A 12,493-nucleotide genomic window follows, 5' to 3' on the forward strand; every position below is an offset into this window, starting at 1 on the left:
TATATACTCTCTCTATATACTATATATGCATACTCTCTATATATACTATCTATCTATCTATATCTATATCTATAATATATATATACTATATATATACTCTCTCTATATACTATATATGCATACTCTCTATATATACTATCTATCTATCTATATCTATATCTATATCTATAATATATATATACTATATATATACTCTCTCTATATACTATATATGCATACTCTCTATATATACTATCTATATCTATATCTATATCTATAATATATATATACTATATATATACTCTCTCTATATACTATATATGCATACTCTCTATATATACTATCTATCTATCTATATCTATATCTATAATATATATATACTATATATATACTCTCTCTATATACTATATATGCATATTCTCTATATATACTATCTATCTATATCTATATCTATAATATATATATACTATATATATACTCTCTCTATATACTATATATGCATACTCTCTATATATACTATCTATCTATATCTATATCTATATCTATAATATATATATACTATATATATACTCTCTCTATATACTATATATGCATACTCTCTATATATACTATCTATCTATCTATATCTATATCTATATCTATAATATATATATACTATATATATACTCTCTCTATATACTATATATGCATACTCTCTATATATACTATCTATCTATATCTATATCTATATCTATAATATATATATACTATATATATACTCTCTCTATATACTATATATGCATACTCTCTATATATACTATCTATCTATATCTATAATATATATATACTATATATATACTCTCTCTATATACTATATATGCATACTCTCTATATATACTATCTATCTATCTATATCTATATCTATAATATATATATACTATATATATACTCTCTCTATATACTATATATGCATACTCTCTATATATACTATCTATCTATTTAATTTTTATTCTTTAGCATTCTGAACTGTGCACTTTTCTTAAATCATCTTGTAATGAATCTGAACTGCTTTGGTTTCTCTATACTTGTATCCTGGCCTTCATTATTTTCATGAGAGCTACCCCTTTGCTCTAGTTCTCTTGCCTTTTCTCTCTCTCTGGTGGAACTCTCTAGACCTATTTAGATCTTCTTGCACCTTGTGGAACAGACTGAATGTCCGGTGTTTACATTCTCGCCTAGTAGGAGTGAAAAAGGGTCAAAGTTGCCTTAGAATATTCCTCTAACACTTTCTTATATTACTTATCTTGTCCAATTAGGTGTCTTGTTTAGCATTCAGCATTTTAGGAACTCAGTGTACGCTTCATTATTAAACCACAGACTGTCCTTCAGGGATGGTGACCCACAAGATGAGAAGGTAGCAGTATTGTTTTTGTGACCCTAGACACTCTGCTTTCTGGTGTTTTCCCACCCCTTTCAAATGCCTGCTCCCCAACAAGTATTGCCCTTTGGTTTTCAGATAAACTCTCCTCTACTCCCTCCATCCAGCTCTTAGGAGAGGCTCTCATATTTGCCATTTACCCCACAGGGTAGTTTCAGGCAGAAGTGAGTTTTTCCTTGTTCTTTGTCTCTTGTGGTATAGATATCTTCTGTGACATCCTCTGTGACTGAGCTCAGTGTGCCAAACACAGGGTCCAGCATCCTGTGAGCATCCAAGAGGACAAATGAGGGCATGGTTCCTTCCCTCACGGAGCTCACGATCTCCTCATGGAGACCAATTACAGGCAATGACTAAAGAACTGGTTGATAAAAGATCATGGCGCCTGTGGAGAGCACAGGTCAAATTGCATTTCTAAATTGCCGTTTATGCTAAACTTGAAGGAACTGGTGAGCTTGGAGCTTGGTCTAGAAGAAAGGGTTTCCAATCATCACTTGTCAGGTCCCATTCCATCACATCTGAGGAGAGAGACTCTCTAAGATGAATCTCCTTTGTATTTTCCGCCACGGGCCCTCCATGGAGTACGGATGTTTATTATTGATCCATTTGTTCAGTTGATACATAATGAATGCTTTCTATGTGCTCCACTCGGTGCTAAGGATACTGTAGTGAAAAAAACGCAAAATCCTATCCCTATCATCAGGGATCTTATGTACTAGTGAGGAGGCTGTGAAAATTAAGGCAAGTTGACAGGTACTGTATGATAAGTTCTGTTGTAATGATAAATACGGTCTACAAGGAGAAACAGTGGAGAGGCATGTAAGTCATGAGATGAGACTGGCCAAGGAAGCCTATAGCTGCTTTCTAAGCTGAGACAAGAAAGGGAAATGGGAGTTAATCAGGTAAAGGAAATGAGCAGGAGGTTGGTGAATTTATGAGTCTACAGGTAGAGTAGTACAGCTGAAGCATAGGATATAAGTGCGTGGTGGGGTGAGGAAGATGGGAGAAGAAGAGGGAGAAGATAAAGGAAGGAAAAGACTTGGTGAGACATGAATCTCTACAGGTTAGTAGGAGTTCAGATCATGAAGGTCTTGCCTACCATGCTCAGGAGTCAGATTTTATTTAGAGGGCAGTGGGGATTCATTGAAGGGTAAGTGGCTAGTGACACGATACAGTTTGTATTTTAGGAAGACGCGTCTTCCCTCTGTGTGCTGGATACATTTGAGAGAGTAATATTGGAGAGAAATCAGTTAGAAGACCTTTATGGTGATCCTCAAGAGATGAACGAAGGCTGTGGCAAGGAGTGGAGCAAAGTAGAGAATTCAGTAGCTACTAAGGAATTAAAAACTGTGGGACTAAGCAGCTGATTGATCAGTATTGGGCAAGAAGAGGGAATCAGGCAGCTCTCTGGCCTGGGCAACTGTATAGCTGTGATCTCCTTCACTGAGCTTGGAACAAAAAGGGGGAGCGTGTTTATGGGGGAGGTAAGAAGATGATAAGTTCATCTTTGGACAGGAAGAATTACCTGTGGGCCAGCAAAGAGGACAGATCTAGTAGACAGTTGTGTAGATGGATTTGGGGCTTGGAAGAGAGATCTGACTGTAGTTGTAGATATGGGAGTCATAGATCTACAAACTGTGGTTAAACAATGAGAACAAAGGAGATAGCTTAGTGAGAGCATACAGAGTGATTTCTGGCAAACATCAACATGAGAGGCATGGAGGTATAGTTTCCATGAAGGAAACTATAAGCCGTGAGCAAGGAAGTAGAAAAAAAAAACAAAAACTGGGAATCTGCCATGACGAGGAACAGAAGGAAACAAGAATTTCAAGAAGCACGAGTCAGCAATCAGCAGTGCAAAAGAGATCAAGGGAGATAAAGAGTGGAAAGTATTGGCTTAAGTCATGAGAGCTTTGCTGAGAATATTTCAAAGATGTGCTAAAATCTGTGGATTAAGGGGTGGATGAGATCAAATGAGAGACAGCAAGAATGGACCATTTTTTTCGAGAAACTTGGTCATGAAAAACAAGAGATCCATTCATCCTTCTTGGACTTTCTAAGGTCAAATGAAATAAATGTGCTCTTTTCCTCCTGGGAAGCTTTTAGATATCCAAAGAGAATGATCAGAGTCCTCCACATTTTCTCTCTTCTCAACTCAGTTTCTCCAGTTCCCTCTGTTGTTCTTCCTGTGACGCAGTTAGTGGTCACTCACCAACCATGTGATAACTTCTTTAGAAAAGAGGAAGGCCATCTCACAGGACATGGGTCCAAATGACCAGTCTGGTAATGGAAAAAGAAGAGGGAGGATTTGAAGAGCATCTGTTGATAACAGGAAGTGTCTCTTCATTAATTCACTTAACAGTTTACCTTGTGTTGGAAGTATGCCAGGCACTCTGACAGAGGAAAGCAATGATCTGTGTAGGTTTCAGAGCAGTGTCTTCAGGACAGGTCCTCAGAGCCTGGCTTCATGGGGACAGGAGAGGGCTGACCTCAGACTCCTGGAGAAAGGAGTCACCAAGCAAGTTCCTCTTGCTTCACAGGCCAGCTAAGGCTTCCTAGGAATTGAAGGCAATGAAAACAGGAAAGAGGGCCCTGAAACCCTGGTACTTCCTCTAACTTGCTTTGTGACCTGAGGTGGTCACTTCCCTGATCCCATGGGAGCATCTGGTTTCTTATTTGTAAACCGAGGGTGTTGAGTTAGATGTCAACTGTCTGGCAGTGATTCCATTAAACCAACTGAATATTCACTTTGAGAAAAATAATCGTGTCAGGGTGCCAGTAATGTGGTGTTTCTTGACCTATGTGATGGGTCCATGCGTGTGTTTATTTTTATGATACTTCGTTGATCTGCACACTTATGACTTTTGGAATGCATGTCCTACTTCAATAAAAATGTTTATAATGAAAACGTCATTAATATAATAAAGGCTGTAGTTTTTATTTGGGGGAGAAAAAGACTGTTGTTAGCATTTGGATGAATGTCTTTCCCTGAATTTCATGAAACCTGTACGTGAGAAGTCATAGTTGGCCTAGCAGGAAATGCAGGCTCTGGGACGACTTCCTGAAACAGAGCTCCCAGACAGGAACACCTGGTTGAGGAATGTGGGCTAGTGCCCCTCTCCCTGGCACCAGGATTAATGCTGGGTAAGTAGTAATCCCTGGTAGCATAATCCACACACTCCCCTGGGACGTCTCAATAACTGGGAAAGAGGCGGGCTCTAATTTCTAGGCATTGTCACCATCTAGTTTCTGGATCAGCAGATTCAAAATCAGGGATCTTATTACTTTAGAGAGAGAAAAAAATGGAGCCGCTGCAAGCTGAATTGTTGGCCTTGGTTGATTCTTTTCATTTCTTTGCTCCTTTCATTTTCACTTGTACAGGAAAAAAAAATATTTGAGTGCTTACAAGACCCCCAAAGTACATTGTTGGGACCAATATCTTTAACCTGGTCAGTTCCTCGCATGCTTCTTCTTTCTTTGGGGCATGTAGGGAGGCTGTTGATTTAGCCTTAATTATTCTCTTCCCCAGGAGGAGAACGCCACCACTTTCCTGGCCCCTCTCTGCCCGAGGCCAGCTGCAAAGTAGATGCTTCTGCTACCGCCTGAGATAAGTCATTACCCTTGATGTCTGGCTTATAGGTTGGACGCCTTCTACTTTTTCAGACACATCTCCCTGACTCACAAATCCTTGTACAGGTTTATATTAATACTTACCTCCAGAATTCATCTTGGTGGGGGAATTCCATTTATTCTGGGATGTGGAGGGGAGAACCTGAGAGATCAGGTCATGTGGATAAAATAGATAAGTGTTTCAAATAACGAAAACACACACAAAACAGAAATTGTTATCCTGGACAGAGAAGAAACAAGTGAATGGGGCAAATTTGGACCATACACAATGTGACTCACCTCTCCACAACTGCTCTAAATCTTTAAGGAAATTGTTAATCTCATGAAGTTATTGAAGCAAGTGGAATCTTAGCATGCTGAGCCCAGACACTGCATCTGGGTTGACGGTGGGGGACCTATACCAGCAGGGATGGAGGTGTGACAGCAGAGAGAAGGGAATACAGAGGATGCATGAGGAGGATTCCAGAGTTTCATCCTGTCAGAGAGCCGAAGTTTTAACCAAGTGTTACCAGCTCTTCAAGGGGGTAGGGGCTGGATGTGGGCAGCTGACACCTGAATTACACGCACCATATTACCCACCATCCTTTGAACACACCCTTCTCCTCACACCTCACACCTTTGCACCTTTGCCAGGAATGTCCTCATCCATCCTCTAACATGCAGTCAGCTCTGAGACACCTTTCTCCATAGCTCTAACTTTCCACCCTCTCCAGTCTCTCTCTCCACTCACCCCTGTTACTCCCATCTTCTGTTTCCATTGTATTTGTACACATTCTTGTATTCCGGCTCTATCATATCGGTCTGCAGTTATCCACTTACGTTTCCATCACCTCCACTAGACTATGAGCTTCTGTAGATGAAAGAGTGTGGAATGTGTTTCGATGTGTGTCTGAGTGTAACTGCACGTGTACAGAGCTATTTCCATTCATGCCCCACAAAGGGCTTCATTACTCAGTGCACAAGCATTTACTGAGCACTCATGGATGACGCATGAGGTAATGTGCAAACAACAACGGATCAGACATAAGACTTGCCCTCAGATCTCAGACCTAACAGAGAAACAAGCAAGGCATCCATTCATGCATTTGAGAACTTGTTCTAAGTGCCTGTTCTGGATCATCCCATGCCAAGTGCTGTCTCTAGAGATGAAGGTAGCACAGTCCCTGCTCCAGAGTTGCTCACAGCCCAGGAGTGAAGCCAGGAGAGCAAAGTAAATGGTGACTACAGAACAGTGTGACAAACACTACAGGAGTCAGGAACTCCAGCGTCATTGTAACCTGGACTGGGTGAGTAGTGGAAGTGTTCATGGAAATGGGCAAAGTTAATTTCAAGGAATCTATAATCTCACCAAGTTCTCTAGCCAATATCCTTATCTTAATCAATTCTTTTCCATATATTTTTGAGGAAACCCCTCTAAAAATTAATGTTTTGTGTGAGAAGCTCAGCAAACCTCTAAATTTTTCCCTTCTTAAATGCAAGAATAGTTATTGATGTCTCTAGCCATGGTGCATGGTGGGGTATCCAGTGTTCCACTGTGGGTGTCCCTAACATCTCTGGTCGCTGGGGATATCCACTTGCATTAGAGGTAAGTCAGAGGCCAAACACCCCAGAATTTCCACAGTGGGTGCCTGAATTCACGACTGCCAGCACAATCCTCCTCCTTTGACCTCACAGCATTTGCATCACAAGGAACTAACCTGCTCAGCAGGAGACGGGATGGGGAAACCATATTGAATGGCCTCTGTAGGCTTAGATCTGGAATCTTCTGGGCACTGGAGAAAAATGAAATCTTTTGGAGTGATTGAGCTGGAAGGAATAATTTAGTCCAACAACTTCAGACTTCAATACATTTCCCCCGGCAAATGAAAGCTTCAGAGGAAGTACAGAAACAGATAAGCGGGTCTGTTTTGATTGAAATGAGTGAGTCATTTTCAGGAGTACACATTTGCCAACCGTAAAGGCTGGCCCCTCATTTTGTAGATGAAGAACTGCTTTGCAAAAGGGGGGAAGCAATTGCCCAGGGTTACCCAGTGAGGGAGGGAGGGAGTGGGGGCCCACACTTCTTTATCCGGGGCCTGTATTCTCCCCTCATTCTCCCAACCCCGTCTACTGAGTGAAAGCCCAGGTAGCAGAGCAGAGGGCCCCGCCTGGCAGAAGAGAAGCTGGGAGGGAAGAGACCCTCCATAAATTCCACTTTCCCTCAGGACACAGAGCAGCCCTGCTGGCATGTTATCACTAATGTACAAATGTGAAATTGTGAAGAATTGTTTGCCAATTTTCTTATCTCAACTGGCACAGAGTTTCGAGGTGTTAGAGTTCTGTTGTGTATCCACTGCACATCCCTCAGCTGTTCTCACAGAGAGACCCAGGAAAGGCTGCACACATAAATTACCTTTACGAAATGCCAAAACTAAAAGCAGATTTTTATTTGGGGGCTGTGCCTCGAGAAAGTTAACCCCTTCATGTGGGTAGAGGAGTCACCATCAGAAAAACACAGTTGACATCTTTGAATGCAACCCAAGCCACAGGAACTAAGGCTCACACTTCCTCCCCAGCCCAGCACTACCTCACCTGCAAGAGGGGAGCATTTCTTGGTAACAAATCATAGACTTGGGGCTTCCCTGGTGGCGCAGTGGTTGAGAGTCCGCCTGCCGATGCAGGGGACACGGGTTCGTGCCCCGGTCTGGGAAGACCCCACATGCCGCGGAGCAGCTGGGCCTGTGAGCCACGGCCGCTGAACCTGCGTGTCCGGAGCCTGTGCTCCGCAACGGGAGAGGCCACAACAGTGAGAGGCCGGCGTACCACTAAATAAATAAATAAATAATCAATCAATCAATCAATCTCAGGGAGACTTAATGGAGCTCTTAGGAGACAGGCATGGAAAGTAAAGAAAGCAAGGTTGAGACTGGCCGCACGGGCTCTCCAGAGTGGCAGAGAGAGCAGGGAGCCGGGAAGGACTTTTTAAAACTAGATGGACAAAGAGGAAAGATCGTGTTGTGGAAATGGAGAGTACATTGCCCTAAGAAGGGGTTCACCATGAAACAGCCCCGAGTTTTTACCAGTATCTCTATGTAATGTCAGTCCTGCTTTCTTGATCAGAAATATGATGCTTTTTGTTATGTCCAAACTGTGCTATATTAAACTCTTGAGAGAGGGGGAAAAAATCCCCAGACTCCACCTTTCTTTGCCTCTGGCTGGGGTTGTGGCCACTCAAGCTGATTAATAGAAGTTCTCAGGGTAGTTATTCATCTACTTCTCCGGGAAACACATATTCATTGGAGGTTGACTATGCTGGATCTCCCTTTGATTTTAAGAAAGCAAAAATAGTTATCTCAAGATTGTACAGTTTGTCTACAAGGACAGAAATCTTTCAGTGCATAGTAGAACAGAGTTTTCCAGGGTAAGTGTTACCGGACCGCGTCCATATTGACAGAAGCACAGCAAGTCAAAATGCTGATGCGCCGAGCTTTGCAGCAAAGAGAAGGCTTATTCATAAGGCAGCCAAGCCAGTCTCACATCTGCCTCCCTGAAGGCGAGGGGCTCTGAGTATTTACGCGATAAAGAACAAAGAAGCGGGGTGGTCTGAGGTGTGGAGAGCGCGGGGAGTGTGGGGAAAAATGATTGGAAAAAGGTGCAGTAATTGACAGACATTCTGTGCAGATATAACTAGCCTACAGGCCTTTCATGTTCACAAATGGAGGCGCTTAGCATGATCTGAGAGTGGAGTCTTGGCTCTCTGGCATCAAAATGTCAGAAAGCAGATGGACACTTACACATGCCCAGTTGCAGGGTCAGTCGTCCTCTCCAGTCCTAAATAACTCAGCTCGAACTAGCCACAACTGACTCCAAGTTCCTGGAAAACACCTCCGGCAAACATCTTACTTAGGCTACGTGCTGCTCAGAGGACACGCAAAATCTTAAACAACCTTGATTAGTGAAGGCAGGGGAAATGGATTTGACTAACGATTACCCACGGTTTTATAAGGAGATTGGAAAGTGCTAGAGTGTGGGGATGTTTCTGGCTCTGATGGTCTAGTATGGAGCCCCAGAATGGAATATTAAGCAGGGAATGTGAGTTGTGGGATACAGATTCAAGTCAGGTCCACATTATGACTTCTATGGGCCTAAACCTCTTTTGCCTTTGTGAATGTCTCTACCAAAATAATATCACTATTAAAATTTATGTTTCTATAACTGTACATAGTTCAGTTTCTTATTAATTACTTAATTAATCTATTTTGGTTTTTAGGCAAAATGTAATAGATTTGGGGTGGCCTACGAATTTCATCTTTTCTCTGATATGAGAAAAAAAACAACATTTTTTTGACCTTAAAATTTCATTTTTCTCTTCTGATTTTAAAATACATTAAAACATTTCCCGAGCCGCTAAAAGTTTTGTGGACCCAGACACTGTGCTTCCTGTGCCTAAGGATAAGTCAGCCTGATGCCAGGTGAAGGAGGAAACTTCACCTGCAGTGTTGGGTGGGGGAAAAGCTGGAGAGAACCCCTGCTTCACGGGAGCTGTATCTTCCATCCCAAAGCAAAGCAAGGCTGACAGACTGCAGGCATTTGGCAAAAGTGTCTTCAGTTTACCAATGTGTAAGTCTGATAACTGCTTCTCTGCTTTTCTTCTAAATGCTACAACTTGAAGCAGTGAACTAGAGTCCCAGAGTCTGATTCTGTGTTTTGATTCTATTTAGCTGTGTCACCCTGGGCAAGACTTTTACATCCGTGTTCCGAAATTTGCAGAATGAAGGGGTTGGACTGGACAATAATTCTCTAGCTATCATTTATGCCCTATATGCCTCTGAAATATTCTTAGAAAAAGTCCCAGATAGATACATGAAAGCAGGTACAAAGGGAGGCAGGTATACTTAGACGAGGATCCAGAAATAAGTTATTTACTGCAATACAATATTAAATTTAGCTATGAATTTGCTGGAAGCTGAGAAATGTAGAATTCTTATTATCTGACCAAAGAAAGGGTAGCACTTCTTTATGTATTTATTTGGCATTGTTGGAGGAGGTCATCCAGAGGACATGGTTGCTAGCTGACCGGCAAGTGGACTGGGCAATGGGCGGTTCCTCACCCCTGCCCTGTCCATGCAATGTACGTGTACATTTCACCCACCATTCCCACCGTGGCAGCTCTTTTTGAGGACACAGCCTTGAGAGAGCAGTGTGATATTGAGACCATCTGGACTGAATACATGACTGGATCCAGTTAAGGCCTCTCTATACGCTTTTAAGATTCTGGCGGGCAGGTGTGGAGATCTACTCACCTTGAGGCCACCCAAGACAAGCCTGGTATGTAAGTTCCCTTGCTTATGAACCCTGCCACCTACCAATCTGGAGTGGTCTGCTTCTTTCTTCGGTCTCTTTTGGCCTTTCTGTACGGGGGTCAGTTTCAGATTTCACCCAGGAAGCTCTCCTGAGTTTGTGAATCAACACATTTATTCATATATTTTATTTTTTATTACTAAAGCAGAACTAACATGATATAACGTTAAAAAAAACCCAAATATTCATTTATGATCAATCTATCAATAAATCCAAGTATTTCCCTTCTGGTCTTTACCAATGTAAAGATTATTCAATCATCCCAGAGAAAATCTCTGTTTTTTGCTTTTCTTGACCCAAGAAGATACATCCTTTACTCCAGCTGCTGCAACACATATTTTAAATGTCTGCTCAATATCAATTGGGTAGCTTAGCAATTCCTTGGCCATTGGGTGTTTAGCTGGTTCCCAATTTTTCATTACTGCCTAGAATATGCAAGTAGCGCAGTGTTGTAGGCTTTTCTGTTTTTAGGATAACTTTCATTACATGAATTCCCTCAAATGAGAAGATGAGGTCAAAAAGTATGGACATAATTCTTTGCTAAGCCTTGACCCTTTGCTTCCTTTAGAAATTATACTGCCTTTACTTTCTTGAGCACCACATGCTAAGATAAATTTACTGGGCAATCTTAGGGAATGATGATCCTTTTCAAATCTAAATGGCTCTAGATGGGTCTGAGGCAAGATGTAATTCATCCAGGTGCAAGCTTTTAGTATTTCAATGTATATAGTCTGGTTAAGCAGAGATAGGAGGATGTGTTTTATTGAATTGGGAATAAACATTGTCTGGGCAGGTGGCGCTGAGGACCGTTGGGGGCTGCTTCGACGCATGGCACTCCTCTCATATCCGGGAGGTTGTTGAAGAAGTTACTTTCATTGTGCTCGCAAAGATGCCCCCGTGACTGCAACAGAGCTGGAATCATTCTGCACTGAGGTGGCTGGGCTCAGTTTTTCTACGCTTCATGACTGTCAGAATTTAACTGGAGCCGAGAGTTTCCTTCTTCCTGGACCTCAAAATCTCAGTCTCCAAGTGCTTCACTTCCCTTCTCCAAGTATTTCCAGAGAAGACAGCCTGAGGGAGAGGAAGTGATGCTAATTAAATCCTCCCTCTGTTTTCCAGGCACTGGAGCCTTTCACAGATGTCTGTTGTTAGGCTCCAGTTCACAGAATTCTGCAAATGCAGACGCAGGCTTTCCTTCTCCAAAGGCACACACCTTCCTTCACAGGTTACAGGGAACTCTAGAAACACACATCCTCCCAACAGCCACTGTAATAGAGGCGGCAGACCTGCAAAAATAGAGCATGCAGTTGCTAGGGAGGCCGCAGTGCCTCAATGCTCTCTCTCTCTCACACACACACAGTAAGTTTCTCTTGCTTTTCCATGCGTGCCCTTGTATTTCCCACAGGCTAATAACTTTAAAAAATCATCTGAAAACTCAGCGAGGTCCTTTCTGTTGTAAGACAGTGTGCATCATGGTGGGCTTGTTGGACTCCAATCGTGGTTGGGAGTCCTGAGTGGAAGGCTGTGTGCTGTCACTACTATCCAAGTGTGCCCTGGGGGGAGGGTGTCCCACCAATTCTGGGATCCCCAGAGAGATGGAGATAAAACCATCCTTCTAGGGTTGCTGGGAGAATCAGAGGAAATAACCTGTAGTATGATCTACAGAGGGTTTTTCACTCGTGAGTCCCTAACCAGCTGTGTTTTCCCTCCACTGAAGCCCCTCGGGGTGACTGTGTATGTTTACATTTTCCTGAGACAATGCTGGTTTACTCCTATAATCCTGGCATGATTGTTAATAACACTTTTTTCATGCTCAAAAGTGTCCAGGGTTAGGCAATAAATTATATGCTCATACTATTTTTAGCTCTCTTGAATACTTGAATTATTCCCAGTTTCAATAATGCAAACTTGCCATGGGTAGGGGCCATTTCTCACTTTCTGGTATTTCACAAGAACAAAGGAATGGAATTTGTCTGATTAAGAACTCTGAGGCAAACTTGACACTAAGATGGCATTTCCAGTCCCACTGTGATGCTGTGTGTGAGACCCTCCTACCTTGTAGCATTGGTGGTGTGCGTGCTGTAGCCATAACTATGTGGTCTCCGCTTGAGAATGGCCACTTGACTGAGG

The sequence above is a fragment of the Phocoena phocoena genome, chromosome 4 (genome assembly GCF_963924675.1).
Source record: "Phocoena phocoena chromosome 4, mPhoPho1.1, whole genome shotgun sequence".
In the NCBI taxonomy this organism is placed as follows: domain Eukaryota; kingdom Metazoa; phylum Chordata; class Mammalia; order Artiodactyla; family Phocoenidae; genus Phocoena; species Phocoena phocoena.